The sequence below is a fragment of the Camelus ferus genome, chromosome X, assembly GCF_009834535.1.
Source record: "Camelus ferus isolate YT-003-E chromosome X, BCGSAC_Cfer_1.0, whole genome shotgun sequence".
NCBI lineage: Eukaryota > Metazoa > Chordata > Mammalia > Artiodactyla > Camelidae > Camelus > Camelus ferus.
The window spans coordinates 20,377,296-20,397,994 of record NC_045732.1 but is presented as its reverse complement, the minus strand read 5'-3'; the positions used below and the strand labels follow the sequence as shown (position 1 = coordinate 20,397,994).

The following is a 20,699-nucleotide window of genomic DNA, read 5'->3' as shown; positions in this document are numbered from 1 at the left end:
TCATTCTTGGTGATGTCCATTCTGTGGGTTTTGAGCATTGTGGAAAAATAACAGTAATAATTGTGCTCTAGATTACTGCCCATGGGCCAAATGCAGCCCACTGCCTGTTTCTGTAAATAAAGTTTTACTGGAACACGACCGTGCACATTCATTTGTGCATTTTCTATGGCTGCTTTCATGCTACAGTGGCAGAATTGAATATTTGTAGCAGTGGCCATGTAGCCCACAAAAACTTAAATATTTACCCTCTAGCCCTTTACAGAAAAGGTTATTTGACCTCCCTGCTCTGGAGAGTGCATAGTTTTCCATTAAGGCACAATTTTTCCTATGGCTGATAAGAAAATACTGACACCAGTATTGGCTCCATCTTATAAGTAAAAGAATTAAGATGAGTAAGTGACAGAACCTGAATGCTGACCCAGGTCAGCCTGATTCCATCGTTAGTGCTGGGATCGGCAAGCAATGTCGCTGACCGTAGTTACCAAAAAGTCCTGAGGCTAGAGTCCATACCAAGCAGTGGACCACCTTACAAATGATTTCATCTCTGAGAAGGAAAAATATTGTCTTCAGAAAGGTATGTGTTTAGAGGCATGCGTGCATGTGTGTGGGGTGGGTGTTAAGAAAAGAGTGGCTGCTTTGACAGCTACTTAGCCTAATTTTACTTTTACTCCTCGGTGTAAAACTATTATTACAAGAGCACATGAATTAAATTGCAGCAACTTTGTGCAAGGCAAGATGTGGGTTGTACATCACTGAACAAGAAATTGAGCCAGAAACTGAAAATTCTTCCTATTTTGTCCTGTTTTTCTTTGGAATGTTTGCTCTCTCTGAACTTCCCCAGCCTCCCAGCCCTCTCTCATCAGTGCAAGTTAATGTCAGTTGTCGCTTTCTTAAATAGTCAACCCCCTCCCCATTTATTACATTTTTCTTCTATTTTAAAGCTGTTGAAAGTGCTAGTCTCTGAAAGGGATTAAGTGGGTTAATTAGTATTAAAAAGCCCCTATATTTAGTCAGTATTTTAAATCTCTAAATACTGTCTCTACTCTCCACCCCTCCCCCATTTTGTGAATGGGAAAGTGAGCTGGAAAAACTCCAGCTACAAGAGTGTCTGAGACTAAACCCAGCCCAGCCCATTCCCCAGTCAAATTTGGAAATCATGTCCTTAGTATCAGGTTGCCTGTGAAACCTTTGTCAAATCTTTTTTTGTACACGCTCATAAAGAATACTTCCCAGAGTATCACTAATAGTCACAAGACACAGTGGGTGAATTTCAGTGACTGAACTGCTGCAGAGAAAATGAATGGACTGTTAGTAGGATCGCTCTCAAATAATAGCTAAATTATGAAACTGTAGTGTGGTGGGTGTTGCTTCCTCGGTGTGGCAAATTAGATTTGAAGGTGCCAGTGTGGACATCTCAGGACTATTACACTGCACAGCCCTTTGGAGGAATTTAAAACTTTTCTATAGCCTTCTCTCCTTTACCAGAGCTCATGTTTATTTCTGTTTTTCATTGGCTTTTATTAGTAGAGGGTGGAACAGACAGTATTGGTTTTCTGCCACACCCCCTCGGTATCCACTTCTACACCAAAGGCTCTTTACTACAAACACCTGCAGCGCTCCAGCAGCAGGACCATTTTGAGCTCTGGGAGCACTGGGGCCCGCCCTCAGGGCAGACCCAAAGTGCTGGAGAACTAATCCCTCCGTGTGGCCCTCTTCTAATGATGGGTGTGAGTTCGTGGATCAGAACCCAGCTGCCTCACCCCTCCACTGGAGCAGCGATGAGGTGGGGTCACTCTGGGGCATGGGGCAGCACTGGGCTCTGGGAGTTCCCCAGCAGTGCGCTCCAGTGACCCTCGGTGTTTGCTAGCTTTCCCCTTATTGGCTGCCTTTCCTTCCTGTCTCACTTCCCCTACTGGGGTTTCCTAGATTCACCACTCAAAGAAGTGACTTGCACTCAAATCCTTCTCTTAGCTTTTGCTTCTAGGGTAATCCACCCCAAGACAGAAAGTGAACAGAAAGATTTTTCCTCACCAATTATCCTGTAGCAAAGGTAACACTGGGTAGTTCCCTTTCACAGAACAATTCTGCCAAGTCCCTGCTCTTACCAGAGGGCAACGTGTTGCAGTGGGAAAGCCATGAACTTTGGGGTTAGATTCAGTCTTGAGTTCAAATCCTGCCATTGCCATTTACTGGCTGTTTGATTTGTCTGACCTTGATCAAGTTATTTTATTCAGTGATTCATAGTTTCCTCACTTATAAAAGAGGGATGATAATACCTCCTTCTAGAATCGTGGAGAGAATTAACTACAGAATGTACATCCGCAGCTCAGTACAGTGCTTAGCATATAGGAGCAAACCAATAAATGGCGGTTCTTTGATTTCCAATAGGCTGGTCCACAGTCACTACCAACAGAATATAATGTTCTGTCTGTAGCTTTTGTTTGGGATAATAAAGCAAAGATACCCAGAGCAGGAATGTATCGAGATTCCAAGTTTCCTGTGATTGCAGAACAGTAGTAAAGATAACTGAGGAAAACCTTAGCTGGCTAAAATTTTTTCCAGTCCGTCTTTTAATTAGCTTTTGAAAAACTTCTGACATTATAGACTAACCTGAATTGTATTCATATTCTACTCTTAGAGTTCTGTGACCAACAACAACAAAAAAATTCGTGAGCAAAAAACCCCAAAATAAAACAAAACAGAGGGAAGCTTATAAAACTAAATATGGAACTCTGCTCTAACAGCTGAATGGAGAAAGGAATTAGAATAATTTAAAAATCACAAGTGGATGATAAAGTGTAGAGAAACTGAAACTTAGGGATTGTTTAAAACCTAGAATTGCTGACTGTTCGGAAACTACACAGATGGATCAAGAGTGGTGAACGGCCAAAAAGAATTATGGACGAATCTGCATTGTTTTAGCGGCGCCCCGTACCACCCATCTCTGAGGAAAGCCTGACAGTGAGATAGTGAAGTAGCCTATTGCTGGCAGCAGGTCCAGTGATGGTCACCTGCCTAACTTAAATCCTTCCATTGGGTTTGCAATGTTGAACTATGCCCCAGACATCTGGGGGATCTTACTGATATTAGCACCCTGATGCTCCATTATGCAGCCAATTAAAATGCTTGAAATGGTGGATTCGTTAGTAGTCTTGGCAGATGCATCCAAACCTGCCCAATAGCCTTTCATCTCTGGAGAGTGGATTCAATGTCATTGAATCCAGGGTTGCCATGCAGTGTAAGAAAACAAGACTGTTGCATTGTCAATAGGGGCAGCTTGGTCACACGTGGCTCTGGAACAGCAGGCTGTCCTTATATGCTATTGGCCTCTTGAAGGAGTCCCTCCAGGTCAGGGCTGAGGCATGTGGATGGGGGGCAGGGTGTAAGGAAAGCTCACTCCGTTACTGCCTGTGTTGTGCCTGTCCTGACCACCCGAAAGATGACCAGAATACTGCGTGGCCTTTGGGGTCAGGGTGACTCCAACATGACCAGACAGGTTTGTTTGACACACTCAGTGATCTACTTCTTGACCAGCATGGTAGTTACGAGACTGTTTGGTCTACAGTAATTCATTATGCTGCGTGTTTGTGCTTCATGTACTTTTCCATATGTGCGCTGTATTTCATCATAAGAAAGTTAAAAAACAACTTTCTCAAAGTGTGCTCTGAGAAGCATTGGTTAATGAGTTTTTAATATATGTTTCTCACAAAAAGGATTCTATGGTCCAATATATTTCAGCACTGGAATAAATGAAGACAAACTGGTCTTTAAAATGCCAGGGTACATTCTAAGAGGGATCAAGGGTCTGCAGTAATTTATGTGACCACAGAACCCTTTTCTGAAGGGATATTCTACGGAGCATATACTTAGGAAAAGTAGATTGGAAAAAAAAATCCTAGAGCAAGTCCCAGTTTCACGAGCCAGTTGATGTGATCCAACCAAGGGCTACAGGAGCTTTACTATGCAAAGCATGAGATGCAGAGTAGCAGACAAGTGAAGTTTTAGGTGGCGCTTAACTGGAGGCTCCTACTATTCCTAAAATCTTCATAATTTCAAGTGCTACTCAATTGATACTAAACACTGAATTGTGAGGGGTCAGCCCACCCCATCCTCTGTAGCTACGTTTGTTCCAGTTTTCATAGTTACCTGTTGATAACTGTGTGTGGATGGGGTGGACCACCGGGGTGCTCACCTCCGTTATTTTACATCAGTGTCACTCACAGCTGTTGATAAGCAAAATTGTTCTGATAGGATTCAACTTCTGCCCCAATGCTGGTTCTGCAACTCTGCTCTCACTGAGACCCTGGGTCAGTTAGCTTTCACTGTATAACAAACCACTGAGCAGCCTAATGGCTTAAAACAGCCACCACAATTTTGTGCTCTGGAAATTTGGACTGGACTCAGATGGGTGAGCCTTCTGCTGGTCTAAACTAGGCATCACTCACATGGGTCTGCAGACAGTCGCTGGGTCAGCTAGGATATTGGCTGGCTGTTAGCTGGATTTCTCTCATCATTCATCAGGCAGCCCTAGATAGGTTTGTTCATGTGGCAGCTATAGCAAGAGTCCTAAGAATAGCAAGAGAAGGATAGCCCCAGTGTGCAAGTGCTTTTCAAATCTTTGCTTGCTTCACATTTACTATTATCCTGTTGATCAAAAAAATCACATGGCCAAGTCTAGAGTTAGAGTAGAAAGAGACTACCCAAGAGTATGGATACAGGGAGACTTGAACAAATTGGGAGCCACTGCTGCATCAATCTGCCAGAGTTACTGTGGGCATCACAGCTGTTCATTCTCAAAACTATCCCTAAAACTGCACTGACTTATGGTACCTCTGATACCAGTCGAATTCGCTGCCGAGTTGTATTCTTAAAAATAAATGTATTCATTAGCCTTTTAAAGGAATGATCCAAATTAGAAAGGTTGATTAAGATGGAGATCTATTACATTTTCAAAGATATGATGAAATGTAAACAGTTTCCCCTAAGGAAAGTATGCAAGATGATTGATGAAGGAGAAATTTTCTTATAACCTAGAAGAGAGAGAGGGATTCTTGCAGATATGGAATATCATTAGATTGTATTTGTTACAGAAATACAAAAACTATGACCTTTCCTTTAGTTTCATTTGTTTTCATTTAACAAAATCTGTTCCTTTTTTTTTTTTTTTTTTTTTTTTTGAGCATGGCTCTGTTTAATTGTTGCAGACTTCAAAGAAGCCTGTCATGTTGGAGATTATGGCTGTGGGGTCGGGGAGTGGGGCAATAGTGAAATGGCAGAATAGGCCAAGACATGCTTTCTGTTGTCTTCAAGCATTGACAGTCTATAGTTGTGGCCATTCTGAGTTGAAAAAGGGTCACATCTCTAAGTCAGAACAGTATTGGAGGTAATTTCTCTGAGGAAATGACAAGGATCGTCAGGTGACTGCAGATGGGATTACCAGTCTTGATTCCATTTGACCACCTCAGGTCACCATCTTGTACTGATTTTACACTATCAAGACCCCAGGAAAGGTTTGTCACCAAGAATCTTAGACTCTCAGTTCTGTCTTCCATGGTAAAGATCTATTTCTTTTCTTTGGATGACATTGAAGTCTATAGATAATTTAGAATTTGATGAAGTCATAGTTACTAAATTTTTACTGGTAAGTTGAGATGATAATGATGATGATGACAGAGTAGCAGCTCTTGCCAAGTTCTTGACCCGAATCATATCATTTAATCTTCATAACACCCCCTTACTTATTTTTGACACCAAGAGATTAACTAACTTGCCCAAAGACTTATAAGTGGTGGCACCAGGATTTGAACCAAGGTCTGATCTGATTCTAATGTTCTGCTTTTAACTACTCAGCCACACCACCCCCTTTTGAGAATTTGCTGGGTATATCTGAGCCTCCTCCTCCTCATCTGTATTTTTGTTGAGCAGGCACTGTTTGTAGTGTGTACAGATGTGCTGGAAATGTGATATAAAAAATGCTCCTTGCACAATAGAATGGGATAAACAACCTTGGGATAAACAGCCTTATAAATAGCTTTCTCTAGTTGGCGGTCTTGATGGCAAGGGAAAGCATAAATTATAAGAACCTTGTCAATTGACAAACCTGCTTTTAGTTAGAGGTTTAACACCCTCCACCTCCCTCAACAAATCTAGGAGAGTTGATGGCAAGCAGCACAACAGAACAGTCTGAGTGCTGGCACATCTCCACCATCACATCCACCTAACATTTTATTGCTTGATGAAATTGTATGAAGTCAGGAAATGCAAGAGACAAGGGAGCATCCTGGCTGTCTCACAGCTGTAACTTTGAGATACCAAATTGTTAAGAAATGACCTTTCATATTTACATACGATTTTTTCTCTGTCTTATGCCAGTTAAGGTTACAGACTCAGGAAATAGACTTTTTGAGATCAACCACAGATCTGCTATTTTACTAGCTGTGTGAACTTGGACAACTTATTAAACCTCTCTGAATGTCAGTTTCCTCAACTGGAAAAAGGAAATTATAATAATAATCTTTGCAATTGAATGTGGAGATTAAGATAATATATGTAAAACACATAGTGCCTGGCACATAGTAAGTGCTTTTCAAATGTTAGCTATTAATACTATTACTCTGTTAAACAGCCTAAATCAGGTATTGGGTTTCATTTTTCTTTTATTTAAAAATTTCAAAAAGTAATTAAAAGTTTTTTTATGTTCCTAGTGGCAGCCAATTTATTATTTTATTTAAAGAGTCATTTAACACCCACCTGTTGCATGCTAGGTATATTTTGAAATAAGTTTGTCACTTAGATATTGATTTACATACATTAAGATCATTGAAACAGCCTGATGATTTTCTTCTATTTTTTCTTTCATCTTTAAATTGAAGTATAGTTGAGGTACAGTGTTACGTAAGTTACAAGTGTAAAACATAGTGATTTACAATTTTTAAAGGTTATATTCCCTTCATAGTTACTACACAATACTGGTTATATTCCCTGTGTTACGTTCTTGGAGCTTATTTGTTTTATACGTAATACTTTGTACTTTTAATTCCCTACCCTTATATTGCTCCTCCCCACGTCCCTCTCCCCACTGGTCACCACTAGTTCTCTGTATCTCTGAGTCTGTTTCTTTTTTGCTACATTCACTAGTAATCCACATATAAGTGATATTATACAGTATTTGTCTTTCCCTGTCTGACTTATTTCACTTAGTGTAATGCCTTCCAAGTCCATCCATGTCATTGCAGGTGGCAAAATTACATTCTTTTTTATGGCTGAGTAGTATTCTTGTGTGTGTGTGTGTGTGTGTGTAATATACTTCATCTTTATCCATTCATCTGTTGAAGGATATTTAAGTTGCTTCCGTATCTTGGTAATTATAAATAATGCTGCTATGAACATTGGAATGTATGTATCTTTTCAAATTAGTGTTTTTCTTTTTTTTGGATAAATACGCAGGAATGGATTTGCTGGATCATACAGTAGTTCTGTTTTTAGTTTTGTTTTTTTTTTAAGAAAACTTCATAGTTTTCCATAGTGGATGCACCAATTTACATTCCCAACAACAGTATACATGGGTTCCCTTTCTTCTACCTCCTCACCAACATTTGTGATTTGTGGTTATTTTGATGATAGCCATTCTGACAAGTGTGAGGTGATACCTCATTGTGGTTTTAATTTGCATTTCTCTGATGATTAATGATATTGAACATCTTTTAATGTGCCTTATGGCCACCTGTATTTCCTCTTTAGAAAAATGTCTATTCAGATCTTCTGCCCATTTTTATTTTATTTTATTTTATTTTATTTTATTTTATTTTATTTAAAAAATATCTTTATTGAAGTACAGTCAGTTTACAGTGTTGTGTCAATTTCTGGTGTACAGCACAATACTTCAGTCATATAGGAACATACGTATATTCATTTTCATATTCTTTTTAACCATAAGTTACTACAAGATATTGACTGTAGTTCCCTGTGCTATACAGTATAAACTTGTTGTTTATCTATTTTAAATATATTAGTATCTGCAAATCTTGAACTCCCAATTTATTCCTTCCCACCCCCTTCACTCCTAGTAACCATAAATTTGTTTTCTGTGTCTGTGAGTCTGTTTCTTTTCTTTTTTTAGATTCCATGTATAAGTGATATCATACAGTAATTTTCTTTCTCTTTCTGGCTTACTTCACGTAGAATGACAATCCCCAGGTCCATCCATATTGCTACAAATGGCATAATTTTATTCTTTTTATGGCTGAGTAGTATTCCATTGTATAAATTTACCACAACTTCTTTATCCAGTCATCTGTCGATGAACATTTAGGTTACTTCCATGTCTTGGCTATTGTAAATAGTGCTGCTATGAACATTGGGGTGCATGTGTCTTTTTGAATTAAGGTTCCCTTTGGATATGTGCCCAGGAGTGGGATTGCTGAGTCATATGGTAAGTCTATTTTCAGTCTTTTGAGGAGTCTCCATACTGTTTTCCACAATGGCTGCAGCAAACCACATTCCTACCAGCAGTGTAGGAGGGTTCCCTTTTCTCCATACCCTCTCCAGCATTTGTTGTTCATGGACTTTTGAATGATGGCCATTCTGACTGATGTGAGGTGATACCTCATTGTAGTTTTGATTTGCATTTCTCTGATAATTAGCGATATTGAGCATTTTTTCATGTGCCTGTTGGCCATTTGTATGTCTTCATTAGAGAATTGCCTGTTTGGGTCTTCTGCCCATTTTTAGATTGGGTTATTTGGTTTTTTTTTTTTTTTTTGTTATTAAGTTGTATCAGCTGTTTATATATTCTGGAAATGAAGCCCTTGCCAGTCTCATCTTTTGCAAACATTTTCTCCCATCCCGTAGATTGTCAAGCTTTTTTCTTAATGGATTTTGTCTCTAATACCTTTCTCAGATGTTTCCTATCCAAAGAATATAAAATATTCATTTACATATTCTTCTATATAGAACTTCAGAATTGCCTGTATTAATAAACTATACATGTTAGGCCACATCTCAGACCTATTGCATCAGAATTTGTACAATGAGAACTAGATGTTTATGCTTTTGACAGGATACACAGAATTGCAGTCTAGAGGACTGGTAAACACATTTATCTCTTTTTACTTCACAAAAGACTTGAAATTGCCTGAAGAAATAATAAATTAAGAATATATCCACAAAATCAATTCCAGATGAGTTAAAAAGTTAGTTGTGAAATCCCAAACTTAACTTTTAGAAGATATCTCTGTATTAGTCGGAGTTCTCTGGACAAACAGAACCAGTAGAATGTGTGTGTGTATACATATTGGTGTACATATCCTATTGGGATGTGTGTGTGTGTGTGTGTGTATATGTGTGTGTGTGTATATATAAATGAGAGAAAGAAATGATTAATTTTAAGCAATGGACTGGCACAATTGTGGGCATAGGACTGGAAAATCTAAAATCCCCAGGGCAGGCCAGGAGGCTGGAAATTCTGGCAAGAGTTGATGTTGCAGCCTTGAGTCTGAAGGCAGTCTAGAGACCAAATTCTTTATTCCTTGAGGAATCTCAGTCTGTTCTCTTTAGGCCTTCAACTGATTGGATCAGGTCCATATGGATGGTAATCTGCTTTATCAAAGTCTGCTGATGTAAATGTTAAGCCACATTTGTAAAACACCTTCACAGCAACATCTAGACTGGTGTTTGACCAAACAACCAGGCACCGTAGCCTAGCCAAGTTGAAAAGTTAACCATCATAATAGCTTTATGACCCTGTGGTAGGGAAGGACTTTTAAACAAGACATATTCACACAGAGGCCTTGATACATGGTTTGAACAGGGGAGACTGTTGTTTTCCTCCCTGTGCAGTTCTTCTCCTTCACTTGAGATGCCCCCAAATGGACCAGAATCCATGTTAGATGATATGCTTCATGGGATTATTACAACTTACTCCCTTGCCAGAGAGCTATTTTCTTTCTTTCACTTCTGTGATTCCAGATAAACACAGTACAAGGACATGGAAGAGACAAGTGTGTTTTAATTTAGGTTCCATAAACCTAGATATTAGCTGTGGTACCACAATATCCCAAGCCAAAATACCAAACAATGATGGGTTGATTTTTGCCCTAATTTAAAACAAGCCTGATTTATTTTTAAAAATGCAACCTCAAAACACAACTCACCAAACGTGATATGGAATGCATTATATGCCTAACCAAAAAACAAAACACTACTCGGTACAGTGGACTTGAAAATTATCTTGCTATTAATAGATCTCCCGGATGGCTGTGATCTGTTGGATTTGATATGTTCAGGTTTTGGCAGCTGCTGGGGACTGAAAACAAGACGTTCCATGCGTTATTACTTAATAAAGAAACTAGGCCATGAAGTAGCCCTTTGGTAATTTTTTAAAAAAGATTTTGAAGAGCCCAATTCTATCTTTAATAAGTCCTTGTCGCCAAGTATGTTTGGCAAAGCAGCAGTGTGATTAGCAGACTCCTTCTTTGGAGCTGTGTGAAATTGAGAGCAACTTGGGGTACCCTGTTACTTTCATCTCTCCATCTGGCACAAATGCCTCAAACGCTGTATACCCGCAACAAATATTTGCTGAATCTAATAGCATCCCTCTCTTTCCTTTTATATTTGGAGGGCCTGACACTGAGCTCCTGGTTCACATGTTTGGATTGAGGACCTTTACGTACATATCTGTTGGACAGATAACATTTTCAAGAGTTTAGGGTAACACTGATCTGTTCTGCTAGGCTCAAAATATTTTATAATGTTTAATTGGAAAGTATTTCTGCCCACCGGTCTCTTTAAAAAACAAGCAGAGAGAGAAAAAGAAAAAGAGAGAGATTAAAAAAAAACAAAAACCGAAGATGAAGCAGCAGAAGCTTTAGTGAATTTTAGGATTTGGCTTGTTTTATTTAAAGAAATACTTGTTTTAGGTTGGATTCCCCTAGAGTAGTCTCAGAGATGCAGGTTCATACAAACCAGTAAGGAGATGGAACTGGAAAAGGAAGAACTCCAGGGAGGGATGGTACATCAACCAATGTCCCCAAGAGGGTAACCTGGGCTCAGTTCTGGTCTGAGGATAGTGTAAATTCTCATCAGGGACCAAGGGAGCCAGAGTAGTTATAGTCCCACCAGCCCTGTAATAATCAGTGAATCAAGACTCACTGTCCTATAGATTGCCAGGCACTTCTGGACCTCCTTGCATAGCAGAGTGGGTTCTGGCAGCCTGAGGACTTCCCTCCAACAGAGATACAGGTGCCAGCTGGAGGGGGTGGGGAGTGACAGATGTGCATGAAGATGGTGAAGGGCTCTAAGGGGATACATGCAGACATCTGACAACATCTGCCTTACTAGTCCACTAGGGATAGTTCATCAAGGGCTCTCCACAGATCAGAGCAGGCGTAGGGATGAAGAGAAGAGGTACTATGTCCGTGATGTAAGGTTTGAGGCAAGTCACCATATTTCCTCTGGTGTCCCCACCCCAGGATGAGTCAGTAGGAAAGAGGTTATTAAAGAGGAGTTTAGTTTGGAGACGGACAGCTCTGTAAGACTGTCCTCATGGGCCAGGCCCTCCGATAGATTCCACAGCCTGGGAGGTGGTGGTCAGTCTGCAGGTCTGAAGAACAGGAACAGAAAATCACTCCTGAAGAGGGGATGCTTGGGTCAAATACAGGCAAATGAGCTCAAGCCAGGGCTTCGCTGGGGAGAGGAAGGAGAAGGGGATGGGGAAAAAAGTTGGAACTGGAATAACCATTATTGTAATTATAATACAATTATAAAATTATGTTGTACAGCATGTATAATAATATATGAATTATTTAAATAACTATAATACACATTGAATGCATTATCCACGTTTCAAGTAATCAATAGCCACATGTGACTAGCAGTTACAGTATTAGACATTGTAGCTCTAGAACATTCTATTGTGGCAGAAAGTTCTGTTGGATGTCACTAGCATAGAGCTTACTGAAGGGATCAAGGCTCGAGACATAATGGGCCTCACTCTCACCTCAAACTCGTCTTCTCGCTCCCTGGATTCAGCTTTTACAAATCAAATTTTGCCACTGGAATTTCCCTGAAAATTTTGGAATAGCTAGTTAAAAGGCAATCATATAAAGATTATTTTTAAACTTGCTGTCCGGAGTTACCTTTGTTAAGTGACTTTTGATTCCTGGGGTCTAACCTGAGTTTTTAGCAGTTGAATGTTAACTCAGATTTAGTACACACTGAACTTCTGATGAGCTATTACAACAACCCAACAGTCATGTTCATTCATTTTCTTCTTCGATTGCTGCTTTCCTGGACCTTATTGTTTGTGTACAGTTTAATCTTTACAAGGAAAAGGAACAAAATATGATCTTATGAGGTAGGAGGCAAGAAGCCACACATGAGCAGAAAAAGTGGTAGACTCAACTTTCTCACTCTCTTCCGGTTTCCATTTCCACGTGACCATGGTAAGAAAGTTCTGCTTAGCTGTCAGGATTCACTCTCACCAGATCAAGTGAGCAAGTTGAATTTGGGTGTCGTATTTCCAACAGCTTGGGATCTGCTGCTGCTTTCATTGATATCCAGGAACATTTTTTAAAAAATTGAAGTATAGTTGATTTATGATGTTGAGTTAGTTTCCAGTGTATAGCATAGTGGTTCAGTTATACATAGGTATATATTCTTTTTCAGATTCTTCTCCATTATAGGGTATTACAAGCTATTGAACATAGTTCCCTGTGCTATTCAGTAGGACCTAGTTGTTTATATACTCCAAGAGCATTTTTCAAGTGCAGGGCCACCAGTCAAAAGTCCCAAATTTGAGTCGATCCTGTGTTGCCATTATCACCTTTTTTCCAAAGTTGAGTTTCAGATGATCTAAACTTGGGTTACGCCAGAAGAAGACCCGGATACAAGGATTCAAGTGCAAGCGCTCTGTTTATGGGGTCATTCCAGGAAGCACTGGTAGTGGGTGCTGGGTAAGAGCAAGGGGAAGCCAACTAGGATATACTATCAAGCAAGTGTCCCAGTGGGAACTCTGGGATCCACTGCCTCGGTGAGAAAGGCTGGGCATTGATCCATTGTTTCTCATTACTCATTGGTTGAGGGATGCTGGGGGAGAGGGGGTACAGGAGCCCCTTGGGCCTACTGTGTGCAGGAGCAGGGAAAGCCCTCAAAGAAATACAGAGTCAGGCATTCAGGCTGCCACATAGGGAAAGTGCTGGAGGATGTGGGTGGGGCATTTACAGAATCTGCACAGAGACTTAGGTCTGTTTTGTCCATTTAAAAATAAAACTAAGACTCTTAGGGTGCAGCCCGTCCAAGTCCTAGTAGGGTTGATCTACTGGTGCAGAGGAGATCATGAATCACTGCCAAATGGAAAAAAAAAGAAAAGGAATCTTTAATGGGCAACTTGACCTCTGGTCAGAACATCCCAAACAGTTGAGAGTGAGGACAGAGCCTTGGGTATTAAATGCCTCCGAACTGAAACGGCAGAGAGGCAGTGTTCTGGCTTTTGCAGTTAAGAAGACATGGAACAACTTCTTTTAACCATTTGTCAGAGGATACATGGGCGGCTTGTGCATTCTGGAATTTCTGAGAGAGACTTACCAAATGCTGTCTGCTGCAGCTGACGAAGCCAAGCTGGGGAATCTGTGTGCCAGGAATATATGGTTGCATATGTGCCACTGTTTATCTGTTTGCAAAATATGCCATATGTTGACAGCCTGACATATGTTGAACTATATGGAAGATTAGTCAGAGAGAAGGAAGAGCCGGAGTATAAGAAAGAGAGGGGGAAGGAGAAATAAGAAAGTGGTAACAAACCCTGGTGACTTTGACTTGATGGTGAATTCCTTGAGCATGAGGGGTGTATCTCCATCACCTTTCACCCCTAGCGCGTGCAGTTTTGCTGCACTCACAGTAGACGCTTAGTTAGGGCATTCTGAGGATGAAAAGAGCACATGCAAGGTGTCTAGAACCATGTCTTCTCTCATATATGATGCATGGGAAGTGTACATTGAATTAACGCTTGAAGAATGTTTAGAGCTAGAAAGACTCTTGGAGTTTCGTTCTATCACTCTTTTACACGTAAAACTGAAGCTTGGAGGAGTGTGAGAATGATGGCAGCCTCAGGGCCTGGGTCCTGGAGCTGCTGCTGGTGTCCCAAGGTGTCATCCTTCTTCACTGCACCACTCTTGCTGCTGGTGTCTGGACCCCCTGTGCTCCTGCTGCAGCCGCGCCTGGTACCCTGGGCTTCTCACTGCAGTCCAAGGCCCTGCGCAACTGGTACGTTTATCGGCTGGTGACATACAAAATGATAAAACTTCTAGAGGAAAATAAAGAGAAAAGGCTTCATGACACTGGATTTGGCAATAATTTCTTGGCTATGACACCAAAAGCACAGGCAACAACAGCAAATATAGATAAATTGAACAACAAAAACTTAAAAACCTGTGATCAAAAAACATAATCAACAAAGTGGAAAGGCAACCTGCAGGATGAGAGAAAATATTGCAAATCATATATTTGATAAGGGGTTAATATCCAGAATATAGAAAGAACTCGTACAACTCAAAAACAAACAAGCATAAAATCAAGTAACCCAATTAAAAAATGGACAAAGGACTTGAATAGACATTTCTCCGGAGATGATATACAGATGGCCAACAAGCATATGAAAAGGTGCTCAACATCACTAATCATCAGAGAAATGCATATCTAAACCACCGTGAAGTATCGCCTCACACCTGTTAGGATAACTACTCTCCCCAAACCAGGAAATACATGGGGATTTATGTGGGGATGTGGAGAAGTTGAAACCCTCGTGCCCTGTGAGTGGGAATGTAAAACAATGTAACTACCATGGAAAATTCTATGGAGGTTCCTCCAAAAATTAAAAATAGAACCATCTCGCGATCCGGAAGTTGCACTTCTGGATATAGCTCCAAAATAATTGAAACTAGACTCTCAAAGAGATAGCGATGTCCAGCGCTCTCCATTCCTAAATGAAGACACTGAAACCAGGGGTCTCATGGGCCAATGAATAAATAGAAAGCCAGGAGGAGGATGCCCAGAACTCTGACTCCAGCCAGTTCTCCTTCCATTCTTGGCTTCAGGTTCTTACAGCCCTCCCACCTTCAGCCTGCCTTCTGCCTTATCTCCTCCAGTCTGCTTTTCCAGCCCCTTGGTCTCCCCTCATCCCTACTGCACATGGTGCTCCAGCTAAGCTTCAGCAGTCACCCGTCCCTGAGCATAACATTGACCCCATTTCCTTTGAGCCTTTGTTTCCTTTTGTTTCCCATCCCTCCTAATCTAATGACCCAAATCCCAACTATTGTCAGGGTCAATCCAAATGGTGCTTTGGCGTGCATCCTTCCCTAGAATACAAAGCTGGAAAGAATTTCTCTGTTCTCTGGATTTATTTCTATGACACCCTGTGTTCCTGTCAGACCATCCATTCTTTCTGCTTTGTTTGATTGTTGTTTATGCTCATTTTCTCTATAAAACTCTAAAGCACTTGCTTTTAACCATTCTTTGATCTTTGACCCTCCTCCATGCCTATCACAGAAGCTTCAAATAGTAATAACCATCAGTAGCAATTGTTGAGTGTTTACTATATGTTCAGCAGCACAGCACCACAGGCACTGGCTCATTTACTTCTCTCAATAACCCTATGAAGCAAATACCATCATTAGTCTCACTTTACACATGAGGAGCCTGACACAGAGAGGTTAAGAAACTTGCCTGAGATAACACAGCTGGGGAGTCAGTCTCAGGGCTGCTGATGCCAAAGTTCATGCTCTTACCCACACTGCTGCACTTCCTTCTAAGGACCGTCTGAGGCTTTGGATTTCTTTCAATGTTATCAAATACTGAAAAGATAATTTTTATTTAGAAAAAAATTCAATATTAAAATTTTTAATAGTTATCCTCCCAGAAAGAAGGCACAAAAGTTAAGATTGCTCAGCTTTTCCTCAGCAAAACATTAAATAAGCTCCATCAAATTATTTTACATTTTTAATCTCCTCCCTCTGTCTAAAGAGTAAAGTGTAAGTCTTCACTCCCACTCCCACCCCTGCAAAAAAAAAAAGAATTTTATAAAGTGTCCTGTTTTTCATGAAACCTTTGAAATCCATACGTTATTCTTAGTTGGCTTAAATTAAATGAGACCTCTCGTGGCTTCAGAAGGAGTGTGCCGTTCTTGGGTGGATATGAGCTTAATCTTTATTTTTATCACCTCAAGTGGGTCATAGCCAACTATAGCAGTGTCAGTTCTGTGGGAACCTAAAGGTTAATTTAGGGCTCCCTTTCTTCCCTGAACCCCCAAACCATTAGCCAAGAGAAGAGATTGTAAGTGCAAGGATATGTCACCAACCACTCCTCAGAACAGGATCTTCTGAAGCATTTGGCCTGAAGAAAAGGAATCCAAGGGGTTAGATCACAGTTGGCCAGAATTACTATTGTATTTTGCTTGGAGAATTGACGAGGTGAGGCGTTAGCAGGTGGGGTACAGTTTTGGGCTTCCCTAAGAGGCTGTGCAGTGAAGTGTTAAAACAGCAGACCGAACCCAGACCGTCCAGCCATTTAGGAGTTTGGTGACATCGGCTAAGCTACCTAAGACTCTCTAAGGTGCACTTTCCTCCTGTGTCAAGTGGGAATAATGATACTTAAAAGGTTGTTATTATGACTTAACAGCAGAGTTCAGCTTCCCAAACTTGAGTCATTCACATATATCACCGTATCAGTCAGGGCAACTTTGAGGAAAGTTCAGTAAAGGGATCTGTTACAAAAGTGTCTGCAGGGTTCAGGGAAGCCAGCTCAGGGATAGCGAGGACCCAAGGCTAGCAGTTGCGAGGAGCTGTTATCATGCCCCGCCCGAAGGGGGCCAGGGAAGCAAGCATGGGCAGAACTGGGGAGCGTTTAGAAAAGGCTGCAAGACCAGGGCTCGGTCAACCTGCAGTGACACCCACTGGAGAGGAAGCAGGAGACTGAACCAGTACCCCAGCCACAGTCCACTCCTGTTCCCCCACACCATCTCCTGCTGGGGCTCTCCGGTGACTGAGCCCAGGATGTGACCAGCCTCAGGGGAGGGGGAGGAGGAATGGGGAGAGTGGGTGGGTTGGGAGGGGTAGATGGAACCGGTGCAGCTCACTGCCTCTATTAGCATTTTCCCATTTCCCTCTTTAACAAAAACCCCCTTTTATTAACTGAAATGTAGCTACTTTAAAAACGCGACTTTTATGTTCCATCCTAAGCAGTAATATCCATGAAATCACGGGTTGAATGTGCTAGTTTTTTCTTCTTAATATACACTTTGGAAAGCTCTGCCTCATTTCAGCACTTGGAACATAGTAAATACTCAGTAAAGTGATCATCTCTGTTGCTAGAAGTCACAGATGAACGTGCAGTGGACCACCTTGTCTACATTGAAACTAACTTTTAAAAACAAATGTAACTATTACCCATGTGATATTTCCCCAATATATTTTCTAACTAGATACTGCTAATTTATAGAAAAGATGATATAAATGAGTTTGGGGTATTTGTTTTATAAACGGCCCCCCTTAATGAATTTGATTATTTGGCCCATTGGTTTTTCATTAGATTCTCTTGGTTCCTCCAGGCAAACAAGTAAATCACCTGGAAATGTTGATAAATTTTTCCACTTCTTGCTGTTTAAGGTCTTACCATAGCGTCTAGAACCTACAGGGCAACGTTCAGCAACAGTGAACAGCAGTGGTGGTATCAGGACTTCTTTGTTACTTCCTTGCTTTAGTGGAAATGCTTCTAGCTCTTTTGTTTGTTTGGTAACATCAAGCATGATGTTGGCTGTTGGTTGATGAGAGATATTCTTTATCTTGTTAGGGAAATGTCCTTATATTCTTAGTTAACTAAGAATTATCATCAGGAATGGGTGTGATGTCTTATCAGGTGCTGCTTTCATGTCTATTGAGACCTTACAATCCTGGAAGAAATCCTGCTAGATTAAGATGTGTAATTCTTTCAGTATATTGCTCAACTTTTTTTTTCCTAGAAGAGTTCCATCTTGGTTGGACAAAAGGAAGATGTATGTGCCTAAAGTCATTTTCAGTATTTTGAGGAACTAAAAAGAGTACATAAAATTAAAGTACAAATTACTTATTCTGATAAAGAAAAGATATGTAAGAGTGAAATTGTATATTCTACATACAATAATGTTTAAAGTAACATTGTATGAGAAGTAACTGTAGTTGCAGGCTCCCAACAAATGGGAACATTCCTCAACAGTCTGCAGGCCACTGAGTCTCTCTTTTACCTCCAGCACCCTAGCAGTTTCTTGAAGAATATAGAGACTGAAAAGTTGGAAGATTCTGGATATTCACAGTTGAATATTCAAGATAGAATTCCAAGCTGAGATTAATTGGGGCCTTGCTGATCTGCCTATGTTTCTGAAACTAGATCCAACATGAGACTTTGTTCCTTTGTCTTTACTTAGGGTAGTTAAATTTATCCCAGAATGAGCAAGGACAACCAACTAAGCAAGACAGCCCAAAATACAAGTATGTTGTAAAAGTTGTTCGTGGGGTATGGGCGGGGGACGTGCCTACGCAGGGGCAGAAGGCAGTCCAGGCTTGTAATCTGCATAAATCCAGGCCACTTTGCTGTCCACCTCAGCTCAGTTCTCAGAACACGCTCCATCAACCGAAAATAACTAAAAAACTATTTAAATTTTTCCTGTCATATCAACAAAAGGTAAAGAAGGAATCACGATCATAGCACACAGCCAAGTTCCTTTTCACTTGTCTTTCTCCCCAAAGCTCCAGTTCCTCACAACCCCCAATTTGCCCCTCTTTCTCCCAGTGTCTCTTGGCTTTCTCTCCAGCCCAGCCTGACATGGCCTTTGCCCTTTCTCCCCTTCTACATCGTTCTTTTCTTCCCTTCTCATTGTGGAACAGTCAAGCTCTGAGGGGGTTCAGTGCCTCACCCATTGCCCAGATCTGCACATTAAGGTCCAAGAACTATCAGGCAAGGCCAAACCCCTTAGCAGGCAGGATTTTTATTTTGTTTTGTTTTCCCCTTAGGCACACAGACACAAAATTCCCAGGCAATCCCCAAGCCTCTGCTTAGCCGGCACTTTAATTTTCCTCCCTCGGCGAACATTTCACCATGTTCTAATTTGACAGATTCTAATCTCCCACCCCTAGCAATTCAGTTATAGAACTAATAAACAACAAAGAGGTCAAGAGCAGGGAGACGAAGAGAGACCTGGGTAGCCTGGGACCTGGGAAAGGAACTCCATGAGTAATGGAGGGTTGGGTCTTTTGGCAAAATTATGGTCACACAAAGTGCCGTCTTCTACTTGGCCTGCTTCCTCTGAAGCTGAAGTTTCCCCAAAAGTATTATTAAGGCCTCAAGAAAGAGGTACAGGAGGAACAAGACAGCATTAAGCTTTCTGCTTAAAGCTGGAGGATTTTCAAGGGCCAAATGCAGGGAGATTGAGGAGGAGGGCCCTGCCTGCCTTGGGCAGCTGGCCCTTGCCCTCTGCCACCCTCTTGGGCTCTAAAGCCCAGATGCCCCTCTAGCAGAGTGAGGAGCCCATTTGTAAAGACCAGGCGTACTCTGAATGAATAAGGACTGCTCTTTTTCTCCACCCGGTGCCAATCAGTGACTCATCAACCATTTTCTAAATGACTGTGTTTTCATTCTCCAGTTTCCTTCGCGCTGCGATATTAGAGAAGATTAAATGCAGCCCCTAACTGCCTCCTCCCTCTGCTTTTCTGCATCTTGTTTTAGAGATGGTAATGCCTCAAAATAGAAGCATTTCATTGAAGGCTGATCATTTAGTGACAAGTGAAAACGAAAACACACACACACACACACACACACACACACACACTCACACACTGCAGTGTTAGGGAAAGCTCTGTATGTCTTCCAGGAGGACACTGGGTGAAAAGAGGAGAAAGCAAAGTCGTAGTCTATGAAAAATGTGGTATCTCAACTGGACCCTGTTCCCTGCCCCCTACCTCACTGCCAATTTCCGGGCCGAGGCCCTTCCTCACAGCCCTGACTACACATTGTATAGCTGCCTCCTACTCCATGCTATTCTCTGACTGCCGAATGTCTGTTTTCCTTTATGAGCCCTTCTGCTCTTCCCCACCCCACCTGGCACCTTTTCTTGCCCCCTGACAATACCTTTTCTAGTTCTCTGTGGTCCTGTTAGCAGCCACAGGGGAAACTCTACTTCTTTGCTAGGGTTTTCTCTTCGCACTCCTGCTCCTGAATGTGGCTATTTCCAAAACCAGGCTTCTCTCACCCCAAGAAGAGAGTTTGGATGGTGACTATAAACCCATTATCATTTCCAGGATAGTTAAACTCAGCCTGTTGTGCTGCTAATGGGCCTATGGTTTTATCTAACGCACATGCTCGCGCGCACACCCCCCCCCCCCCAATACTAGGTTTTCCCACTATCTGAAAGTAGAGCGTTCCTATGAAAACTTTTGTAAGCAGAAATGGCGTAAAGTGAAGAAGCAATTACCTTAGGACACTCTTGCTAAGGGATGCACAGAATACATGGAGTTAAGGCACAGGTGCTCACAGACACAAGTCAGAGCTATGGCGGCTGGATGCTGAGATGGTGAGTGCAGTTCCCAGGAAGGAGCTGGGTGGGGCCACTCTCCCTGCTCAGGATGCGCGCTGCCTCTCTAATGGCTCAGCTCCTTGCAAAACAAATCACTTTTTGCCTT

At 41.4% G+C, this 20,699-nt stretch overlaps 1 pseudogene; it reads right to left on the bottom strand.

Moving 5' to 3' along the window:
- Window positions 1–2,918: 2,918 nt before the first annotated feature.
- On the bottom strand, window positions 2,919–15,771 carry LOC102513065 (annotated as a pseudogene).
- Window positions 15,772–20,699: the final 4,928 nt, after the last annotated feature.